The sequence below is a fragment of the Phyllostomus hastatus genome, unplaced genomic scaffold (genome assembly GCF_019186645.2).
Source record: "Phyllostomus hastatus isolate PE091 unplaced genomic scaffold, TTU_PhHast_1.1 phas_contig_195, whole genome shotgun sequence".
Taxonomy (NCBI): domain Eukaryota; kingdom Metazoa; phylum Chordata; class Mammalia; order Chiroptera; family Phyllostomidae; genus Phyllostomus; species Phyllostomus hastatus.
In genome coordinates this window covers 2,935,040-2,959,847 of record NW_025333706.1, presented here as the reverse complement: position 1 = coordinate 2,959,847, position 24,808 = coordinate 2,935,040, and the positions used below count along the sequence as shown (strand labels likewise).

Genomic DNA, 24,808 nt, shown 5'->3' with positions numbered 1-24,808 from the left:
TTCAACAATGAAGAATTGAATTCTTGCCCTCTAAAAATGGAAACCAGGCAAGACTGTCCTCTCTTGTCACTTCTACTCAGCATTGTACTGTAGGTTCTAGCCAGTGCGGTAAGACAAGAAGAAGAAATAAACACATGATTGGAAAGAAGAATTAATATTCTCTATTCATAGGTGCAATGATCATGTTCAGAAACCATCTTAAGGAATTTACCAAAAGCACTATTACAACTGGTGAGTGAATTGAATAGAATCTCTGCACACTAGATCAACATAAAAATCCATTGTACTTCTCTATAATAGCAATGAACAATTGCAAAATGAAATTAAAATAATCACTTCCCTTTACAGTAGCACCTAACGGCATAAAATATTTAGGCATAAGTTTAACCAAATATGTACAAGATCTGTCTTCTCAATACTATTAAACAAGATGGAAAGAAATGAAAAAAAAACTTGCATAGTCCTGGCTGGCGTGCCTCAGTGGACTGAGTACCGACCTGCAAACCCCAAAGGGTCGCCCGTTCAATACCCAAGCAGGGCACATGCCTGGGTTGCAGGCCAGTCCCCAGTAGGAGGCTCATGAGAGGCAACCACACACTGATATTTCTTTCCCTCTCTTTCTCCCTCCCTTCCCCTCTCTAAAATTAAATAAATAAAATCTTAAAAAAAAGAAGACTTGCACAGAGGGACATAACATGTTATGTATCAGAAGATGCAATATTTTGAAGATGTCAATGCTCTCCAAATTGATTTATACATTCAGTGCAATCTTGGTTAAAATCAGCATCTTTTAGCAGCATTAAAGTCAGTTTAAAGCAGCATTTTTTTGGTATAAAATGGCAAGGCGATTGATTCTAAAGTATATATGGAGATGCAAAGAACAAGGTCGGCTAAATTACACTGCCTAATTTCAAGATTTACTATAAGGTAAAGAAATTAAGACAGCATGATAGTGGTGTGTGGACAGATTTACAGAACAGAAAGAAATTCCAGAAATAGACTCTCATATAGAATTTTAAGGGAATGGAAGTGGGAGGGGCAGCATTGGAAGTCACACTTGTCATCTTATTACAAGAAGCATCAGAATTTCAGAATAATCTTGATCATAGTTTTATTAACATGTGTCTTAGGATAAATTTTATGAGGTGTTATTTTATGCCAGTAAATCAACCATAAGTTTAATTGCTACAGTTGTATATTTGTTTTTGCAGTTTAAGCCCCACTAACTGATTTAATAGACTAGCCAAAAGCAATTTCAAATACTTCCATTTATTACAAATGATTGATCTCTATTGTTCCTAAAATCATATGTAACTGAAATAAAATGTTTATATGGTATTATTTAAATTTAATTGTACTTAATTCCTGTAAAATAGAAGATAAAATGCCAGAACTTGTTCTTTATTTTTTTAAATAGAACTGCATAATTTGTAGTGCCTCAGTTCATAAGCAGTTAGCTTGGTTTTAAAAGTTTAAGAAAAGACATTTTCTAAGTTAATTTATATTACACTTTTGATTTTAAGTAATAAAAGTCGTTTCTAAATGAGAGGTTTACTGTGTACCACATTAGCATTTGATAGTTCAAAATTTAAAAATCAATTTATGATTCTGTGAAGTTTAAGGGGGCTTTATAGATTTTGTTTAAAAAACATGTGCATATACACACATAGACACATTTAATCACTGAAAATTGCTTGTCAGAACAGTCATAGAAATGTCCTCTGTAATAGTTTTTCTCAGGTCTATTTTAGACTTATGCATGTGTTACTATATTTATCTTTATCTAATCAGCTCTTTTTGTGAGGTTTGGTTATTTTATTACAAGCAGCTGTGGAAAGCTTTTTCTTTTAAAAACTACATTCTTTTGTAGTGCTGCCATCACTCACATATTACATAGTTAGACAGCAAATTAAAAGCAAGTAAACTGTAGAATTACATGAGATGCATGATGTCAGTATATTTCACGATACCTTTGTGGAAAAACAACCTTTTCAGAACAATTTAAAATGAAAGTACTAATATTTTTTTCAGTCATAACAAAAGATAGTCAGTAATGTGGATTATCACTGTTAGGTGATTTTTTTAGCATGAAACAATTTGTGCTGGGTTTAACTATGGCTATATTTAGTATTCTGATGGTTAAAAGCATGCCGACATCTAATTAGTTCTGATGCTGAGAAATGTATACATATTAGTGTATACATTTAGTAAATTTATGACTATCAGAAGTCTGAAATTCTAAACCCGAGGTCCAAATGGGAACTTTGGAATATATAAACTATTTTATAAACCTGCACTTAAATCTCACTGTAACTTTTGTGTGACAGTTTGAAAATGCTATAAACATCAGGTTCAGCTGACCTTTGTTTTTGCTGTAAGCCATGTCCTGAGGTAGGCATTGTCCCATTGTCTGGAATTTCCACATCAAGCCTAAGAGGTAGACTACTCCCAGATTATAGATGTGGAGACTAAGTTTTTGAACCTCCTCCAGGGACACAAAGCTAATTAAGGATAGTTGATTATAGTAAATGTATTGATTGCCCCATTCAGCCATTCACAATTGTTGTTAATAGAAGTGGTTTGATACTAGGAAGATGATTTTCACAGTGTAAACATATTGCATTGACAGCACATGTAAAAGGGGTGATGCCCAAAAAACTGGAATTATCTTCTGGAGGGCAGGCCTCTTGTAGTACAGGCTTCCCTTGCTAGGTGAGTGTTCTAGGAACCCATCTGTAACAGGGTAGCAGCTGGTGGTGGTGGTGTGAGAGGCTGTGTTCTGCTTCAATGAACCTTTTTTGAACCATTTGCCCATTTCATGATGGATGATTTAGGAGCACACCTGCCCGCTGCACTGAGTGTTAAGCAATTTTTGACCAAAAACAGCACAACAGCAGTGTTCCACCCTCCTTATTCACCCCATCTCACCCCAAGTGACTTCTACTTGTCATTTCCCTAGATGAAAAAAGTCCTGAAAGGGAAATGTTTTGCTGATGTGGAAGAGGTAAAACAAAAAATGGCAGAAGCACTAAAAGGCATCAAAAATGATGAGTTGAAAGTGTTTTGAGCAGGGGAAAAAGTGTCTCAATAGGTGTATTGCATCAAATGGAGAGTATTTTGAAGGTGACTGAAGTTTAAACATGTAAAATAAATACACAATTTTTTATAAATAAATTCCAGATTTTTGATTGCCATTATAGACCATTGTTTACTTTTTTTATTAATTGAAGAGATAAATACTTGGACACTTTGCAATTTTAGATTAGCCATTTCTTACTCTAGAATTCATGTTTGTTTCTGCTGCCAGTCTGTTAATGCAGACTCCCATTACCTCCCACCTGAGCTAATCCAGCATTTTGTTATTGGTCTCTGGGATTATGTCCTCTCCTTGGTACACCTATGTCCCATGTAATGAATGCCAAACTGATTTTACTCTAAAACTTTAGGTACCTCACATTGCTTCCCAAAGAAAGCATAAACTCATCCTAGCATTGAAAGACTTGAATTTTGTTTGCTATCCAGTTTTGCCCTTCTCATTTCATCCCCATGGCCCATCTCAACCACTGAGACCTCTGCTGGTGTTGGGAGGACCTTGAGCTGAGTTTCAGGTGGAGTACCTCATCTTTTCTCCCCTTCTCCACACCAGCCCCTTCACCCTCCCCCAGAAAGACTTTCCTAGCTCCCTGCCATAGCACTTGGTCTATGCCTTTCAAAGTACCTAATAATTTTAGCATCAAATCACAGAATCTGGAAAATTAAGGTAAGCAGATTTATGCACACCATCCAGAGATTACCTTCACTTTTGGGGTTTTTCTCATTTTTCTGATAATAGGCCTGTGCCCTCAAAATAATTTACACTTATTTTGTTACATTCTTTGCTCTAATTTGTTTGTATATGGATCTTTAAATATGCAAAAAGGACATTAGTTTTATCTCTATTTTAATTAGCTTAAAATGTAACTCCTATTACTACTTTAGCTTACTTTCTTTTGCTAATTTCTTACATATTTATAGTTTGTTTTCTTGAATCATGCTTTATTTAATACCATAAAATATGATTCACATGCAAAATTACTTGTCTAACACTTATTTTAAGGAATACAAAGATTATATATGACATAGTGATGTATTTAGATAACTTCAGTGGACTAGTCTGAAAAGAGGTTCTTAGTGTTGATTCATGAGCTGAATGGGGATAAAGAAGAAACTGTTTCAGTGAGCAGTTTGCAAAGCTGCTGCTGCCTGCAGTCCTCCTGGGCTCTCTAGACACAGAAGAGCCACAAAGCCATGAAAGCCAGCTCCTCACTGCACATAATAGGAAGCTGGTTCAACTGAAGCAGAGATACCTGTTCTGGGCAAGAAGGCTGCTCTGATGAGTCAGGCAGTGCCACCTCCATCCCATTAATAATCTCACAGGTGTTCTCTTTTCTTGAGTCTTTGGTCAGACCTCATAATTTGTTTTGTGCTTGTACAGAGGTTCTGTGGAATGTGTTTATAAACTTAATATAAAGAAAAATATTATTTACAGGTTTTATTTTTAGGATATAAGTCATGATTTATTGATAAGTATGCATATCTGAAATCAGGATATCTGATAAATCCAGAGAGCTGTTCACTCACTTCATATTATACTGTGCAGAGAACCCAAACCTGTGCATTCTGTTGAATGTGAGAATGGTGACTGCCAAATTAATTTTCCCAAATTTCTCTTGGATGACTAACATGTAGTCTGAGGTTGAAATATTTATTGGATTTAGATTTGCTTTACCATCTGTGTTTCTGAAGGACTGTTATAGAATCCATGTAAACTTAATCATTTCAAGCAATGAAAGGACCTTGTTGAAAGAATTGTATGATGAATTATTTTCTAAAAGGTAATAGATCATTGTGTACTTTAAAAATGAGAAATCGTACATTGAATTTAAATAAAAAGATAAATAAAAAATAATACTAGTAATAACAGCTGGTATAGAAACAAAAATTTGCCTCTTTTCCTTAGACAATTCATCTATACCATATGTGATTATAGTCCAGTAGTAAAAATCTGAAAATTAAAAGATTGTTTTAATCCCTCCATATTAAAAGCTTCGTTCATTCATTCATTCATTCATTCATTTTGGAGAAAGAACCATCAATTTTTTGTTCTACTTGTTTATGCATTTGTTGGTTGCTTCTTGTATGTGCCCTGAGGATTGAAACTGCATCCTTGGTGTATTGGGATGATACCCCAGTGAACTGAGCTACCTGGCCAGGGCCACAGGTCAATTTTAATGGCTTTATTTTTTTTGCCTTTGGGGCTTTATGATACCTTTGTTCTAATTTAGTCAAAATGTATATTATATTCATATCCAGTGGTATCTTAATAGTGTTGACTTCAAGTATTGTTTTGCTTTTTATTCTAATATGTGATCATCTTGGTAATTCACATATATTTCCCCCACTCTTTTTGCTCCTGCAGCTAAAAAGTTGGGACCCAGCAAGGATAGCCACATAGGCTTTGTGGCTCAGAGAGAATGACTAGTGTGATGCCTATGTGTGAATACCCATCTCTGCAAATGACTGCCTCTTGGGCCTAAAGTGGAGGTTATAGCACCACTCCAAAGAGCTGGTTTGAGAGCTAAATGAGTCTATAAAGTACTTAGAACAGGGCCTGGCACATAAGTGCCATTATTGCCACGTAGATGTTCATTGATCATAAGTAAAAGTAAAAAAACAAAAAAGATTTCTGCTTTCTCCTACCACCGAGAGAGGGGACAGGGAAGAGGGAAGAAAGAAGAGAAAAGAAAAAGTGATTGTTAGGTTGATAGATTTCCTCAATAGCTTTTGCAGCTTAACTAGGCATTGAGAGCCACTTAAGGCCAGGGGGACTTTGAAGGAACTGGAAGAGGGAAAATATTTATGTAACCCCTCAGATGTTATAATGGCATAATCACAGCACTTAGGAGGCGATGTGAATTATTTTTTGCTTGCTCTGTGTAAGAATTGATCAGAAGATTTGCTGAGTGGAATTCATGAGGCTGTAGGGTTATCAGGATATGAAATTGAACAGGGAGGAGGAACAGGAGTAAAGGGAACATTCTCTCCTGGCCTGTACTCGACATTTGGCTCCATTTTCCTTTTTCTTTTACAGGCTCATTGGGAGCTTATATCAGTGGAAACTACAGCTTCTGGCTTTTATAGTGAATACACGATCAGCCAGTGACTGACTTGTATTTCTCATTCTCCAGGGACTCCTCTAAGAAACCCAGCTACTTTGTAAGTAGTAAAGATCCAACACGAGTAAATCTATGAGTGTTTACACTCTAAAAACATACCACCTTGGCAGCCTCTGCATTGTAGAAGGACTTATGAGAGGAGGAGGAGAGGAAAAAGTTCTGTACTGGAGATATAATTAGAGGGGAAGAATCCATTTTCATGTTTTGGCCAACAGCCCAGCGCTCAGAGCTCAGACATGTGTTGGTGCACCCCAGATTGTGGGGGAGGCCTTTGCTGTTGCTGTGGGTCCTTGGAGCATTGTTGCTGTACCTAAAGGGACTGACCAGGAGCTGAGGTGGTTGATTGTGCAGAATATTTACCATGGCAAGGTTATTACCTTCCTCCCCCAATAGATGATGAAACTAAGATTCACAAAGGTGAAGTGGCGTTCCTGTGGGGATGCCGCAGTCCCAGGTCTCTGGGCTGCTAGACAGTTCCCTTTCTTTGAGGCCACAGCAGGCACATTGATAGGCTCACAGCTTCTCTGTATTCTGTGGGAAGTTGTCAGTTTGTCTATGAGTGATTTCCTCTCTTTATCACGCATTTAACTTGCCTTCACAACACCCAGAGGGTCATATTGATATATACTGTTAGTCTTCTAGAACTGAACTCTGTAACCCTTTCTGGGTGCTGGCAAGTCAGCCCATCTCAGTAGTCCCCGGTCTGATAGAAGGCTTGCCTCAGGGGTTAGTGTCTGCCATCAAGAGGAACATCAGGGATTCATTAGGAAATTTTCTCTTATTTAATGAGATTAAAATTATGGGTATTGTTTTCTAGAGAAAAGGAAACATAATGAATGTGCCCTCAACGTTTTTAAATGTCTTTAATTAGTGATTTAGAATAAAATAATGTGCAAAACATGCAACTTAGACTAACAGGTCAGGCATCTTGCAGCTTCCTAAGTACAGGAGACCAAGCTGCATTTGTGTGTGGAAACAGTGAAGGGAAGTTCTGTTATTTCTGATCCTGCACCAGACCTGGCAGAGAATGAGAACTTTAAAAATGTGATAAATGTTTGCTAAGTGAAATAGTGGCCTTTATGGCCTTCTGCAGAATGGCTTGATATGATTGTGGCATTAAAAGAATATTTCAGAGGAGTGAGAAAAATCTGCACACATCATGGTAAGCTGGGATGGGTGAGTTCTGAGGAGTATGAGGAGAAGGGATCACAGGATGCCCTGGGTGCACTGCCTACCTTCTCAGGTCGAGGCCAGCTCCTTAACAGTGTCTCTGCCCTTCCAGACTAGACCTGGAGACAATTTTATTGTTAACCCATGTTTTTCTTTTTCTAAAAGAAGAGTTTAGTGAAGACTAAAACTTCCAAGTAACCGTACATCTTTACAATTTTAAATAATATTTAAAATTAAGGAAAATGGCGTTTTATAAACATTTTGAATAGTTTAAGTATACTTTTTGGGTCACATTTATAATCTGTAAATTTCTAATGTGACTCTATTATTACTATTTTTATATTCTAAGAAAAAAATCTAGGGGAAGAAACAACTTTATGTAATCAGCTGAACAGCTGCAGAGGTGAAGTAACAGGAAAACGGGGATTGACGTGAGGTATTGTTTCCTTAGTAGTGTGGCAGAGTCATTGTGGCTTAGTATTCTCAGGGCCACCAGAGATCTTCCAGAGCGCTAGGCTTGTGTTCACAAGTACTGTGTTCTGTCTTCACTCACTCTGGTTTTCCCTCTTCTTCATTTACATGGAGCTGTCTACTATAGACCTAGATGCTTTGTTACATTATTGACCAACAGGAAGCAATGCCATTGCGCCAGCTTGCTAATTATAGTGTGTGTGCATGTGTCCTCAGCTACATTTTAAAGTGAAACAGTGAGGACAAAAACTAGTATTCTGTAAGTGAGAGAACATATAAGGCTCACTAGCCAGCTTCTGAAATTCCTTTGTTCACACTCAGCCCTGACAGTGTCCTAAGCTGAGTCGTTACTACCTCTGTAGTCACTCCCATCCCCACAGGCTTCCTCTGTATTGTAGCTTTTAGGCTAGGATGCCCTTTGTCAGAAATACAACCTTGTTAGGAATTTATGGTTTTAGTTTTTCTTTCTTTTATTACTAATACTTTTAGATATTACTAGGAAGAAGGCATGTACTTTATTTTGAGACATTCTCAGTAAAGACAAAAGGAATAAATAATATAGAGTTAATCATTTGAAAAGAAAGCTTGGTATAAAGGCTTTGCTGGGGGAAAGAAGAGTATTTTCAGCTAGTGGTTGTGCGTATGCAAAAAGTTAACTTTAATCCATAGGTCTCATCATATGTAACAGTGAACTCAAAGTGGATCATAGACCTACATGTGAAACAAAATATAAAGCTTGTGCCATAAAATTTAGGAAAACTATCTTTGCACTATTTAGAAATCTAAGATTTCTTAGATAAGACATAAAAAGCACACTTTGTATGAGAAAAAAATGGAAGTATTCTACTTGGTCAAAATTAAGAAACCTGGTGTCAAAAGTCATTATTAAGAGAATAATATAAAGAGAAGTCCCACACTGGGAGGAAATGTGTGTAAATCCTGTATGTGAAAAGAGTCATATCTAAAATATGTAATGAAGTCTCAAACCTCAACAGTAAGAAGACAGACACCTTAATTAAAAAATAGTCAAGAGATTTGAGAAGATACTTCATCAAAGATAGATGAATGAGTGGCAAATAAGCACAGAAAAGGTATTCAATATTGTAAGGGAAATGTAGATTACCACCACAGGGTGATACCACTAAATCTGTACATTCCTGTCAGAATGGCTAAAGTGAAAACAATTGACTATATTAAGTGTTAGCAAGCACAGCGAGCATCTGGGACTTGGGCACTGCACAGAGGAATGTAAAATGGTACAACTAATTTAGAAAACAACTTGAAATTTTTTTCCAAAGTTAAGCATATGCTGTATGCTAAGCATATGGTAAAATATGATAGGAGTTATATATATGTAACATTTATTTTATAGCTGTGTAAATGTCTTCTCATTTCCTTTTTCCATTTTGTAGATGTGCTATAATATATTCAGCCTGTTCCCTATGGATAGACATTCAGCTTGTGTTCCTTCTTTTGTAGTTACAAATATGGTACAATGAAAAACCTGGTGCATAGGTCATGTCATTTCACATTTTATTAGTCAATCTTTCAGTAGAGCCCTAGCAGTGAAATAGCTAGAACTGAAAGTAGGTATTCCTGGATATTGCTGAGCCTTGCTGTGTAGGGGCTATAAGAGCTTGTGCTTAGCAGCGTTGCTCGGAGAATCATCCATCTTTGGAGTGTTTGCCCATATGACATATGTGGAAGGGCTTTTTGAGGTTGGATAACTTGCATTTCTCTATTAAGTCAAGTTGACCGTTTTCATATATGTTTAAGGGCCTATAGGGGAGGAAAAACACTTTTACTTTACCCTCCCAGGTTTTCTGGCTAGGGCCCTGGAAATTTAACTGACAAAAAAAGTAACAAGAGAAAAAATTTTAACACTTGGGGCACACATATGCATGAGAGAGAAACTCAGTGATGAGTAACTCAAGGAGGTGATTAGAATTTGAGTGCTTATGTACCATCTTAGGCTAAACAAAAGGAAAGGGGTTTTGGTTTTTGATGGTGGGTAGGTTATGGAAAATGTATGTATGGTAATGTATGATAAATGGGTTCTTTTAGTAAGGTATATTCACAATACAGATTTAAGTCTGCCTTCTCCATTGGTAAAGAGTTAAGAGTTATCTTCTTCCTGGTACTGGAGAGGGAGACAACTTTACAAATGGAAATTTCCTTTACAAATGTACATTTCCTTTTCAAAAGGAAAACTTATGCTCTATTTTTAGAGATTTTCCAGAGTCTCCTGTTCCTCAATTGCCTTCAGCTCAATGATCCTTTTGCCAAAGTGGCATATTTTAGAATAGTGCATGCTGGTGCCCTTCAGGCCATTTGAATTTTTAATTGTCTGTTCATAATTTTTGCCTTCTTCCCTTATTGTCAAATTGATTTATCAGTCTCAATTTATAGTAGTTTTGTTATATATTAAGAAATACAAATTACCAGTTATAAAAAAAATAGTCACAGGGATGTAAAGTTCAGCATAGGGAATATAGTCAATAATATTGAAATAATTGTGTATGATGCACTTAAATATTGAAGATACCACTTTGTAAAGTATATGATTGTCTAACCAGTATACTATATACCAGAAACTAATATAATATTGAATGTCGACTATAATTTAAAAAATTTTATATTTTTAAAAATAATTATTAACTTGTGATTTTTTCGCAATTACAATTTTTTTTACATTGACCATTTGTATTTAATTTGCTTAGGATTTTGTCTTTTCTTTTTTCTTTATAAAAGTATTTTTAATGTGTCCATCTTTTTTATTACTTACAGATTTTGAGACATAGACCTAGGTTATTAAGAATTCTTTCCATTTTTTAGTCCTTGGATTTTTTTGTTTTACTTTTGGATCTCAAACTACTAGTTGTTTAACCTGATACATGTTGTGAGAAATGAATGCAGTTTTATCCTTTTTCTCATGCTTTGTCTTCATTCTTAAAGATTATGTTAGCTGGATATAGACTTCTAGGTTGGTATTTGTTTTCTTTCAAACATGTGATGCTATCCCACTCCTTTCAGCTTCTGTGCCAGACAAGTCAGCTCTGGTTTAGCTTTTGTTCGTTTGTTTTTTTAAAAGAATCCATAGTTTTTTTTTCTTTCATAATTATATTTAATTTTTTTCATTATCTCTGGCTTCCTGGAGTTTCATTTTCTTTATTATGATGTGGATTTCACTTTATTTATTTTGCTTCTAATTCATGGGCAGAATTGGTATCCCTCACTGTTTTTGGAAATGTCCTGAGCATTGCTGAGCCAACCAGTATTCCTTGAAATACTGTGTTTGCTGTTCCTTCATTCCTTTCTTCTCAGACCTTGATCAAAGTTATACTAGACCTGATCACTGTTGTTTTCTTGTGTGGTACATTTTGGATAATTCTTCAGATCTTTTTTCCAGTTTACTTTGCTTTATTTTGCTGTCTTCAGTCTGCTACCGGATAAATCTGTCAAGTTTTTTATTTTAGTTACTGTGTTTTTCCTTTCTAGAAATTCTGTTTGGCTCATTTTAAATTAAGGAGTATCCAACCTTTTGGCATCTCTGGGCCACACTGGAAGAAGAGTTGTCTTGGGCCACACATTAAATACATTGTGACATGTAATCACAAAAATGTCTCAATGATTTAAGTGAATTTACGATTTTGTGTCAGGTCCCATTCATGCCATCCTGGGCTACATGTGGCTCAGGGGACGAAGGTTGGGCACCCCAAATTATGTCACTTTTTCTAGTTTTCTGTGAATATCTTAAAATCTGTTAGTTATTTACATGTGATAAACATACTTGTTTTAAAATCTATATCTGATCATTCTTTTTCTGAAGTCTGTGTGGTTCTTTTTATTCTTTGTGTTGCGTCTGTTAGTTATTCTTCTTGTCCGTTTTCTTTTTGTGCCTGAATATCTTTGGCTGCTTGCTGGCCATTCCCCATGAATGGGCTCTCTGATGGGGATGAACATGCCCTCCCCCAGAAAAGTCTGCATCTGTTCTGCTATTTGCTGGAAGGCAGTGAGTGCCATTTGGATTCCTCAGGTCACATTCAGTTCTTCAGAGTCCATTAGTGCCTGGATTCTGTGACAATGTTATGCAGAACTACACAATGGTGGTTCTGTGGCCATAATGTCCCAGGGAGTTTTTCTCTCCCCACCTCCCTTTTATTCTGTTCAGCACCAACACAAGCTTTTGCACAGTCCTTTGTGGTTAAGAGGGTGAAGGTCTGATTTACCTTCCTGTTGGAGCAGAGACCTCTGAAGTAGTGGGCAGATTTCCTCTGGCCTCCCTGCCTTAATCACACTTGGCCCTGACTTCTCTTCTCCATCCTTGTGGCCCTCAAACCTTGAAACAGGAGCCCAACTTGAAATACCTGTAAGTTACCCTGGAACATACATGACTTGGGGGCTCTGCTTGCTTCTGATTCCTAGTGTTCACCCTTCAAATGGCTTAGGAGTTCCTTGTTCTTTTGGAATCTTTAGTGCTTTTAACTGACATTTTTGTTTGTTTTCAGTGGGAGAGATGTCTGATCCATGTAATCTAGTTGCTCTCTCAAAGTTGTGATCAATCTGATAGATTTTATTCATTTTTAATTAAATTTATAGACAAATATTACCATAGTAGGTACTTCATCACAAGTCAGTTTTAAAAGCTTTATGTTTTAGCTAGCTTATTTAACATATTTACTTATCATTTAACATATCTGTATATTTTTAATTTTGAAACATGTCTTTGGAAACTATTTTTGTTTGATATCTTTATTCATAGAAAAAGAATATAGACTATAAATTACTGTGTCTTTGTTAAGCTTTTCTCTGTGATCCAGCATACAGTTAATTTTCATACATGTTGAACATATATTTGAAAGTAAAATTTAGAGTGCAGGGTTCTTTAGGTCAGACTTGTCATTTTGTGTTTTTCCAGTCATGTTTATCAGGGTGGGGAAAGTTTTTCTGTAAAAGACCAGATGGTATGTTCATCAAGCGTTGCGGGCTCTGTGGTCTCCATCTTGACTGCTCAGTGTGACTGCACCCAGGAAGGCTTCATTTACAAAGCTGGTGGCCAGACAGATTGGGCCTCTGTCTTTGTCCTCACCTGTGGTTCATCTCTTCCCTGTATTGGCTTCTGAGAGGGTGGATGCAAATCTCCCTTGCTCTCTGGGGGTTTACTTTCTGTATTCTAAGGACATGTTTCAGGAAAAATTAAGTACAGACATGCCTGTTTTTATTTCTGGTGATTATTATCCCTAAGGGAATTTTGTCTTCATTCCAGATCTCTGTTGCCACAATAATGCTGTGTAACAATCTACTCTGAAAGTCAGTGGCTCAAAACAATGACTGTTTATATAGCTCACGTGCCTAGCATGAGTGATTTAGGCTGGGCCCCTCTGGCAAGCCTGGTCCTGCTGCTCCTGCTCACATGTCTGGTAGCTGGCCCACTGGCTGTTTCAAGATGGACCTCCTAGATGACTAGGGTGACTCAACCTCTACCCCAGTGCTACATCCTCTCGCTGGCTGGTTCTGGTACATTCTGGGTGTGCGGTACCTGGACTCAGCCATCCAGAAGGGCCAGTCTGTTTGTTTACTTGGATACCCCTTATCAAAAATTTCTTTTATACCATTCTTAATTTTAATACCAAATTGATTCTTGTATATCTTTGTTTTGATAGAAAACTTTTCATAATTATTTGAGAAATGTAGGTTAAAAAAACAACTACTTTATAGCCAGTATTTTACTTCCGCTGAAACAGATGCTCTTTTCAACCTGAAGGTGGTATCCCTTGTGTCTTATTGTCACAAATCACTTTAAAATCAAAATAATGAAACACGTAAGTTTAGTTTCTATGAAATCATCTCTCTTCAGTGGAAACGTGTGATGTGGCCACCAGATAGACAAGCAAAAATCATTTGTGAAATGCTGATATGTACCATTATACTTTATGTGTTTACTGGGTGTCCTGTAACTGACTGTCCGTGAATAATGGGTGAGTCCTATATCTGTGGGAATTAAGGGATCATGCTTACAGTCAAAAGGAGGCCTAGTCAGCAGGAGGGGTTGCTAATAGAGAATAATGACAATACGGTGACTCCAGGTCTCCCATTGTAGAGGTGATAAAGGGATTTCTTTTAAGCTGGTGATGGGGGGCTTCCTTCTTTTGAGACCAATGGTGTTGGCTGGTGAGACACAGGGTAGGAGCAGATGGGATCAGTGCAGATGGAGGACCTTGGAATTGGATATTGAAGGCCTGAGAGCTAGACAGAAGCACCAGGAGGGAGGGAGGAGATGGGAAAGGTCCTGCCGAGTGTGTGTGTGTGTGTGACTAGGAGAGGAGATGAGAGACATTCATAGGCTGAGAAGGGAGTAAGGAAGTGGGCCTGTGTAGGTCCACTTATATAGGCAGCAAGAGAGTGGGCTGCCCATTAGGGCATCCCTTGATCAGGGATGTTCCCTGTTAATAGAAACTGAACTCTGAATATTGCCATTCCATAGACGACATGATTTCCTGCAGCAGTGTTGTACTGTCCAGATGTAGAATCAGAGAAGGTAAAAGGGTGGTTTATTGCGCAGTTGAGAGTTGCCAGTTGGGTGCAATGAAAGTCAAGACAATGGTAAGATTAAGGAAACGATTTAAGATTAAGGATCCTGGGAAGAATGTGGCTATAGTGTTCCACTAGTGGGAAGGATAGGCTGCATAGAAGCGAAGTAAAGGTCTGAGGAAGCTAAAGGAATGGAAGGGGCCCATTGCCCATTTGAGATAGAAAGGATGGGTGAAATCCACACTTGTGCACACTTGTGTGTTTGGGGGTCAAGGATGTCATCCTCCATCCTATGAAGTGAGGATGGCAGGTGGAGCAACTGTCCAGGTTTGTACCCTGGCTTTGTGCCTTATTAGCCCTGACTTTGGGCCTTTGCTCTAAGATTGTGCCACCTCCTCTATCTCATTGCTGTTTTTGTCTCCACCTCTCATTCCCTTCCCTGCTGATTTTTCAGCTAACTTGTATTGCTTTTTTAAAAAGATAGCCCAGCAATTAGCTGTGAGCTAGCCAAATATCTACCCTAGAAAAGTCCACAAATTACATTTAAACTTGTAATCAATGTCTTTTTTTCAGTGTTTAAAGAGTTTTCCACTTTAAATACTGACAGTATGGCTTAATTTTAAATTTGCATCTGAAACTTAATTTTTTAGAGGAACACCTTTGTCCGTCCATGTTGACATAGGCATGTTTTGTGTAGTGACAGTAATTGTTCTGTAGTGACAGAACAATTGTTCTTGCTAGGTTGGCAGTAATGACTACCTGTTGTGTCTGTGGAATGGGGAGGGCACAGGATTGCTGCCCTGGAGCCTCTCATAGGTGGTGTATGATCAACAGGACACTGGGAAAAGGAGTACAAGGCAGAGGGCAATCTCTCTTGTCCTGGACATTTGCCCACACTCAGCAGTGTGCTTAAGAAGTTAGTTGTGAGATGTGGATAATAAGGAACAAGAGCGTCAGCACTTATACAAGTTAATTTCACATATATTTTATGTCCAGCTGTATCTTAATGTAGTTTTAAATATGAAACTCTAACAAATATATAAAAACATTTATTAAACCTATAGCTGAAGTGTATTTATTTATGAGCAAGATGAATAACTAGAAGCAAAATGAGTAATGAGGAATTCTATAGGTGGCCAGTGTTTGGGGTTTTTATGCAGTATTTTATTATGAAAAATTGTTATTTTAATTGATATTCAGTTAATATTATACAGTGAACATTTTAAAAGTACATATTGGCTAAGTTTCATAAATTAGCCAAACATAAAAAAACAACAGGTATGGGAGAATATATGTGTGTTGTCATAATATGTTATGGTTCAGGAAGATCTTAGTTGTTTTATAGTATACATTTGTTTTGTTTTGAGTATGGGAAGAAAGTTATTTGTTCTTGACAGGCTTTCTTGTGACATGACTTAGAATTATGAAAAACTGGATGATGGATATATTTTACAAAAGTAATTTGTTTTCAGTTAGTTGGAGTTACTTCATCTTACTTGAATATGCTCTATAGAATAGCTTATCTCACTTGATATGAAACAGTTGTTGACTAGTTCCCTGAATAACAAAATCTTATACCATTGTCCCCTCTTATCTGTGGCTCTGGTTTTTGCAGTTTCAGTTACCTGCAGTCAACCAAAGTTTAAAAATATTCAACAGAAAATTCCTGAAATAAACAGTCTATAAGTTTTAAATTTTGTACTGTACTGAGTAACATGATGAAATCTCTTGCCGTCCTGTCCCATCCCACTCAGGATGGGAATCATCCCTTTGTCTAGCATCTCCATGCCATTTAGGCTATCTCCTGTTAATCGCTTAGTGGCTGTCTGAGTTATCAGATCCACTGTTGAGGTGTTGCAGTGCTTGTGTTCAGTCACCCTTATATTACTCATTAATGCCGTGTTCACATAACTTTTATTATAGGATATCATTATGATTGTTCTATTTTACTATTAGTTATTATTGTTAATCTCTTACTCTGTTTAATTTATACATGTAAATTAAACTTCATCATCAGTATACATGTATAGGAAAAAATAGTATTATATAGGCTTTGGTACTGTCCATGGTTTCAGGTATCCACTGTGGGTATTGAAGCATATCCCTGTGGATAAGAGAGAACTGCTATTTCACAGAAGATTTGGTGGTTCCCTCAATAATGAGTAATGCTAACTATAACTAGTTTATAGTTTAGCCACTGTGAAAAATCATGCTTCTTTTATTTTGTTCATTTTGCTGTTTGTTTTCTGTTCAAAGTGAAAAAAATAAAGCAGGCTATTCTACAAAGGAGACCCCAGAAAGTGCCAGAGTAAAGACACTGGCCTAGGCAGCCTCCTCTCAAGTTCTGTGCCCTGTGATAAACTCCACATCTTTTCTGCCACTGGCCTTTTCATACAACACAAGCCATAGTATGGTAAATAACACGGTAAGGGAGAGGTAGGCCTGCACCAGAGAACAGTGAGGGGACAAAAGTCTGCCAAAATGGAAGGATGGCAGAAGTGTGTGTGCCTTGTGTGCCTTACATTATTCTGATTTTGTTTTTATCAATGTTCTTATTTTTCAATTACAGATGACATACAATATTTTAGTTTCAGGTGTACAACATAGCGGTTAAACATATATATAACTTACAAAGTAGTTGCCTGTTAAATCTACTCAGCCACCTGGCACCATGCCTAGTTCTTAACAATATTATTGACTTGCATTCTCTATTCTGTACTTTACATCCCTGTGACTATTTTGTAAGTGCCAATTTGTACTTTTTAATCCCTTCACTTTTTTTACCCAGACCCCAACCACTCAGATTGTTCTTCACATCTGTGAGTTTGTTTCTATTTTGTTTGTTTGTTTTTTAGATTCCACATATAAATGAAATCATATGGTATTTGTCTTTCTCTGACTTATTTCACTTACCATAATACCCTCTAGGTCCATCCATGTTGTTGCAAATGGAAAGACTTTATTATTTTTATGGCTGAGTAATATTCCATTGTATATATGTACTACCTCTATTTTATTCAATTGTCTATAGATGAACACTTGGGTTGCTTCCATATCTTGGCTACTATAAACAATGATGTCATGGACGTAAGGATGCATATATCTTCTTGAATTACTGTTTTGGATTTCTTGTGGGATTTCTGATTCATAAAGTAGTTCTATTTTTAATTTTTAAGGAAACGCCATACTGTTTTTTCATGGTGGTTGTACCAATTTGTATTTTCACCAATAGGGTCCTTTTTTCTCCACATCCTTGTAAACACTTGTTTGTTGATTTATTGATAATAGCCATTCTGACAGGTGTGAGGTGATGTCTCATTGGGTTTTAATTTGTATTTCTTTGATGATTAGTGACATTGAACATCTTTTCATATGTGCATTGGCTATCTGCATGTCCTCTTTGGAGAAATATCTGTTTAAGTCCTTTGTCCATTTTTAATTGTATTTTTTGTGTGTTGAGTTATATGAATTCTTTACATATTTTTGGATATTAACCCCTTATCGGATGTATTATTGTTTAATATCTTCTTTTGTACAGTAGGTTGTCTTCATTTTGTTGATGGTTTTATTCACTGTGTAGAAAACCCTTTAGGTTGATGAAGTGTCATTTGTTTATTTTTATTTGTTTCCCTTGCTTGAGGAGACATATCCAAAAAAATATTGCTAAGCAGTCACAAAGTTTACTGCCTATGTTTTCTTCTAGAAATTTTTATGGTTTGGGGTTTTAAATTTACATCTTTAATCCATTTGACTTCATTCTGGTATATAATGTAAGAAAGTGGTCTGGTTTCTCTTTTCTTTCTTTCTTTTCTTTCTTCTCAGTTTTCCCAACCCGATTTATTGAAGAGACTGTTTTACTACATTGTATATTTTTGCCTCCTTTATCATAGATCAATTGAAAATATAGGCATGGGTTGATTTCTGGGCTCTCTCTTTTGTTCCATTGATCTCTGTGTCTATTTTTCTGACAGTAACATGCAGTTTTGATTACTGTAGACTGACAGTGTGGTTTGATGTCAGATAGCTTGACACCTCCAACATCCTTCTGTCTCAAGCATGCTTTGGCTGGGGGACTTCCAACCACGATGGAGGCATAGGTAGACACACTGTGCTTCCTCACACAACCAAAATAAGGACAACAGCAATTTAGAAACAAAATAACAACCAGAACTGACAGAAAATTGAACTGTATGGAAGTCAGACAACCAAGGAGTTAAAATAGACACATTCATCCAGACCAGTAGGAAGGGTAGAGTCAGGCAGCTGGGCGGAGAGGGGTCGTGGCACAAAAAGCGGTGGCACTGGGCAAGTAAGGCATCATGGGCGCTCAAGACGGCAGTGGCCGGACCCTGGGCACACAGGCGCCGGCTGGCAGACCCTGGGTGTGGGGTGGCAACAGACCCAGTGAGGCAGCGCTTGTGAAGCGAGGCACTGTTCACAAGGCTGACCAGGCGACCCCACATTCGCGTGCAGGTAAACCAGGAGAAATTGGGGAGTGAGACAGACTGTGCAACCAGGGTCTCAGTGCTGAGAAATAGAGCCTGGGGGCACTGATTGAAAACACCTGTGGGGGTTGAGGTGCTGGGAGAGACTCCCAGCCTCACAGGAGAGTTTGTCAGAGAGACCCATGGGGTCCCAGAATATGCACAAGTCCACCCGCAGGAGAATTAGCACCAGAAAGGTCCAGTTTGCTTGGGGGAAGCGGCAGAAGGGACTGAAATCCCACAGAGAGAGGAGCAAGTGCCATTTTTCCCTCTCGGATTCCGCCCTCCACATACTATGTCACAACTCAGCAACTGGGTTGCCCCGCCCTTGTGAACACCTAAGGCTCTACCCCTCGTTATTTAACAGGCACTTTGAGACCCCCCCCCAAAAAAAAGGCCCAAACGAAAGAACGGATCAGAGCTCCAGAAAAAATATAACTAAGCGATGAAGAGGTTGCCAGCCTATCACTTGCACAGTTCAAAACACTGGTAATCAGGATGCTCACAGAATTGATTGAATTTGGTCACAAATTAGATGAAAAAAGTGAAGGCTATGCTAAGTGAAATGAAGGAAAATGCACAGGGAACCAATAGTGATTAGAAGAAAACTGGGACTCAAATCAATGGAGTGGACCAGAAAGAAGAAAGAAACAACCAAACAGAAAAGAATGAAGAAATAAGAATTAAAAAAAAAATGAGGAGAAGCTTAGGAACCTCCAGGATATCTATAAATGTTCCAACATCCAAATTATAGGGGTACCAGAAGGAGAAGAGGAAGAGCAACAAGTGGAAAAGTTATTTGAACAAATAATAAAGGAAAATTTCCCCAATCTGGCAAAGGAGATGGACTTCCAGGAAGTCCAGGAAGCTCAGAGAGTCCAAAGAAGTTGGACCCAAGGAGGAACATGTCCAGGCACATCATAATTACATTACCCAAGATAAAAATGAAAGAGAGAATCCTAGAAGCAGCAAGAGATAAGGAGACAGTAACCTACAAAGGAGTTCCCATCAGACTGTCAGCTGATTTCTCAAAAGAGACCTTGCAGGCAAGAAGGGGCTGGACAGAAGTATTCCAAGTCATGAAAGGCAAGGACCTACATCCAAGATTGCTCTATCCAGCTAAGCTTTCATTTAGAATGGAAGGGCAGATAAAGTGCTTCTCAGATAAGGTCAAGTTAAAGGAATTCATCCTCACCAAGCTCTTACTATATGAAATGTTAAAGGGACTTATCTAAGAAAAAGAAGATAAAAAACTTGTATAGTAAAATGACAGCAAACTCACAATTATTAACAACCACACCTAAAGCAAAACCAAAAGCAAACTAAGCAAACAACTAGAACAGGAACAGAACCACAGAAATGGAGATCACATGGAGGGTTAGCAGCAGGAGAGTGGGAGGAGAAGTGAGGGGGGAAAGGTACAGAGAATAGGAGGTAGTTAGAAAATAGACGGGGAGGGTAAGAATAGTATGGGAAATGTAGAAGCTAAAGAACTTATAAGTATGACATATGGACATGAAGTAAAGGGAGGGATTGTGGGTGGGAGAAGGTGTACAGGGTGGAGGGGAAAGAAGGGGGAGAATGGGACAACTGTAATAGCATAATCAATAAAATATATTTAAAAAAAATAAAAGAAAAAAGTATGTTCTGGCCCTTTGGGGGGCAGCACTTTGTGGTTCCATATAAATTTTAGAATTATTTGTTCTAGTTCTGTGAAAAATGACATTGGTATTTTGATAGGGGTTGCATTAAATCTGTAGATTGCTTTGCGTAGTATGGACATTTGAATAATATTGATTCTTCCAACCCATGAGCATAGCATATGCTTCCATTTATTTGTATCCTTCCAAATTTTTTAACCTTTTATAGTTTTTAAGTAGAGGTCTGTTACCTACTTAATCAGACTTTTATGTGTTTCATTCTTTTTGATGAAATTGTAAATGGGATTGTTTCTTTTTTCTGATAGTTCCTTATTGATATGTAAAAATGCAACCAATATTTCAATACTAATTTTGTATTCTGCTTGTTTACTTAATTTATGTATTAGTTCTAATAGTTTTTGGTGGAGTTGTTAGGGTTTTCTCTATATAGTAACATGTCATTCACAAATGCTTCTTCCTTTTTAATGTGGATGCCCTTCATTTCTTTTTTCCCCCTTACTTCTGTGGCTAGGGCTTCTAATACTATATTGAGTAAAAGTAATGAAATTGGATCTTGTTCCTGATCTTAAAAAAATACTTTCAGTTTTTCCTTGTTTAGTATGATGTTAGATGAGAGCTTGTAATATATGGCCTTTATTATGGTGAGTTATGTTGCCTCTATTCCCACTTTGCTGAGAGTTGTTAATCATAATGGATGCTGGATTTTGTCAAAAAATTTCTGTATCTATTTATATGAACATATGATTTTTATTCTTCATTTTGTTTATGTGGTATGTTACATTAATCGATTTGCAGATATTGAGCCCACCTTGTGCCTCAGTAATAAGTTACACTTGATCATGGTACATGACCTTTTTAATGTATTGTTGAATTCCGTTTGCTAATTTTTTTGAAGATCTTGGCATCTATTTTTATCAAGGATATTGTCCTATAATATTCTTCTTATTTTATGTTCTTTGTGTGTGTGTGTGTGTGTGTGTGTGTGTGTTTGGTTTTGGCATTAGAGTAATGCTGGTCTTATTAAGTGAGATTGGGAGCCTTCCCCTCTCTTCAATTTTTGGAATAATTCGAGGAGGATATGTGTTAATTCTTCTTTGAATATTTGCTAAAATCACCTGTGAAGGTATTTGGTCCCAGACTATTGTTTGTTGGGAGTTTTTTTGACTTCTAATTTGATTTTGTTAGTAGTTATTGATGTACTCAGATTTTTCGTTTCTTCATGATTCATTCTTAGAAGATTGCGTATTTCTAGGAATTTATCCATTTCTTCCAGATTGTCCAATTTTAAAAAAAAGATTTTGTTTATTTACTTTTGGGGGGCAGAAAGAGAGACAGAGAAACATTGTTGTGAGAGAGAAACATCATTGGTTGCTTCTCGTATGTGCCCCAACTGGGAACAGAACCTGTAACGCAGGCATGTGCCCTGACCAGGAATTGAACCAGTGACCTTTGGCTTTTGGAGATGACACCCAACCAGCTGAGCTGCACCAGTCAGGGCCAGATTGTCTAATTTTTTGGCATATAAATTTTCCATAGTAATTTCTTATGATCATTTGTTATTTCTGCTCTTTTATTTTTGATATTATTTATTTGGTTCCTCAGTTTTTGTTTTTGTGTTTTTTTCTCTTGATGACTCTGGTTAAAGGGTTAAAAATCTTGCATGTCATTTCAAAGAACCAGCTCTTGGTTTCCTGGATCTGCATTTTTTTTGACAATATTACATTAATTTCCTTTCTGATCTTTATTATTTTCTTCCTTATTCTAACTTTGGGCTTTGTTTGTTCTTTTTTCTAGTGTAAGGTTTTTAAGTGTAAGGTTAGATTGTTTATTTGAGCTCTCATGTTTCTTGAGTTAGGCCTGTACTTTTATGAATTTCCCTCTTAGAACTGCTTGTCTGTGTCCCATAGATCTGGGGTCTTGATGTTTTCATTTGTCTCAATGTATCTGGATTTCTTCCTTTATCTTGTTGTTAACACATTCATTGTTTAGTAGCATTCATTGTGTAGCATCTACATGTTCATGTGGTTTTAGTTTTGGTCTTGTAATTGATTTCTAGTTCTATACCGTTATAATTGGAGACGATGTTTGATATGACTTCAGTCTTTTTAAATTTATTGAGAGTTGTTTTGTGGTCTACCATGTGGTCTATCGTAGGAAATGTTTCATGTGCACTTGTAAACAAGGTATATTTAGCTACTTTGGAGTGAATGCTCTGAAATGTCAGTTAAACCCATCTGATCTAGTGTGTCATTTAAAGCTGCCGATTCCTTGTTGATTTTTGTTCTGGAGGATCTATTCGTCGATGTCAGTGGGGTATTAAAATCTCCTACTATTACTCTGTTACTGCTGATCTCTCCCTTTATGCCTGTCAATATTTGTTTTACATATTTAGGCACTCCTATGTCAGTTGTGTAAATGTTTACAAGGGTTATATCCTCCTGTTGGATTGATCCTTTTATTATTATGAAATGTCCTTCTTTGTTTCTTGTTACAATCTTTGTTTTAAACTCTATTTTGTCTGATGGAGTATTGCTACTCTAGCTTTATTTTTATTTCCATTTGTGTGAAATAATCACTTTCTGTCCCTTTACTTTGTTTGTGTTTGTCTTTCAATCTGAAGTGGGTGTCTTGTAGGAAGCATATATTTGGGTTTTGCTTTCTTGTCCATTCAGCCACCCTATGTCTTTTCAATTGGAGCATTTAACCATTTACATCTGAAATAATTATTCGCTGGTATGTACTCATTGCCATTTTACAAATGTTTTCTGATTATTTTTAGTTTCTTTTCCTTTCTTATTTTCTTGCCTTCTTCTTTTGTATCTTGACTTTCAGTAGTGTTTTGCTTGGATTCCTTTCTCCTCATTTTGTGTATATCACTCGCAGATTTTGGTTTGTAGCTACCATGGTCTTTATAAAGACCACGACATGTCTGTAGTACTCCCTTTGCTATAACTCACGGTGATAAGGGTCATTTGTGTTTGAGCACATTCTGAAATCACTGTTGTTTTTATTCCCCCTTCTCACATTTTATGTTTTGCTCATTACTCTTTATTTCCTTTGTGTGAGTGTTTCTGTATACTTCTTAATTTACTGTTGTAAGTACACTTGTTCTTCCTAGTTTTGCCTTTTACTCTTTGTATTTATAGTTGATTGAGCTACTGCTTTTATTATGTGTTTTTCTTTGTGAGTTCTCTTTTTTTGCTATGCTGTCTGATTTTTGTTTTTTTCTTTTTCTTTTCCTCTTGTTCTTTAATAAGTCCCTTTAACATTTCTTGTAATACTGGTTTGGTGGTGATGAATTCCTTTAGCTTTTTCTTGTCTGTGAAGCTCTTTATCTCTCCATCAATTCTAAATGATAACTTTCCTAGATACAATAACTTCTCCGTTGTAGGACTTCAACTTTTCATCACTTTGAAAATTTCATGATGTAGTATTTGACATTCTGCTTTCCAATATATGCCATTATTTTGCTCAAATTAACTCCTATAAAAAATTAAAAAGAGAAAAATTCATGCCTGTCTCGGTCCTGCAAACTATTGAGAAATCAACTGACAGACGTAAAGGGAGCCTTTCTTGTTGGCTACTAACTGCTTTTCTTTTGCTGTTTTCAAGATTCTCTCTTTGTTTTTAACCTTTCGCATTTTATTATGAGCCTTAGTGTGGGGTGGCTTCTGTGGGTTCATCTTTTTGATGATTCTCTGAGCTTTCTTGACTTGTATGTCTATTTCCTTCTTCAGGCTAGGGACATTTTTTATCACTGTTTTTTCAGATAGGTTTTTTAATCTCTAGCTTTCTATATTCTTGTCTTACCTCTATGATGTGAATGTTGCCCCAGAGATCCTTTAAACTATCCTCAGTGGGTTTTTTCTTTTCTATTTGCTGTTCTGATTGGGTATTTTATGCTACCTTTCAAATCAATGATTCAGTCTTCTGCTTCATCTAATCTGTTGTTCTATATAGTGTATTCTTTATTTCAATTATTGTATTCTAGTTCTGACTGGTTATTTTCTCTGGCTTTGTTCTCTTTGTGTAAATTCTCATTTGAGTTCATCAAGTCTTCCTGTCAGTTTATTGAGCATCTTTATAACCAGTATTTTAAACTCTATGTAGTGAATTATTTTTAGTTCTTTTTCTGGAGTTTTCTCCTGTTCTTTCATTTGATACACGTTTCTTTGTCTCCTCTTCCCCTCCCCCCCACCCCCTTTATTTGTTTCTCTGTATTAGGTAAAACTGCTAGGTCTCCCAGTCTTGACAGAGTGGTCTTATGTAATAGGTG

General features: G+C 36.9%; 1 protein-coding gene across 3 annotated transcripts in view; it reads left to right on the top strand.

Annotated features, from left to right (window-relative positions):
• The window catches only part of AUH (AU RNA binding methylglutaconyl-CoA hydratase), a 188,773-nt gene that overhangs the window by 119,834 nt on the left and 44,131 nt on the right, over positions 1-24,808 (top strand). The window lies entirely within an intron of this gene.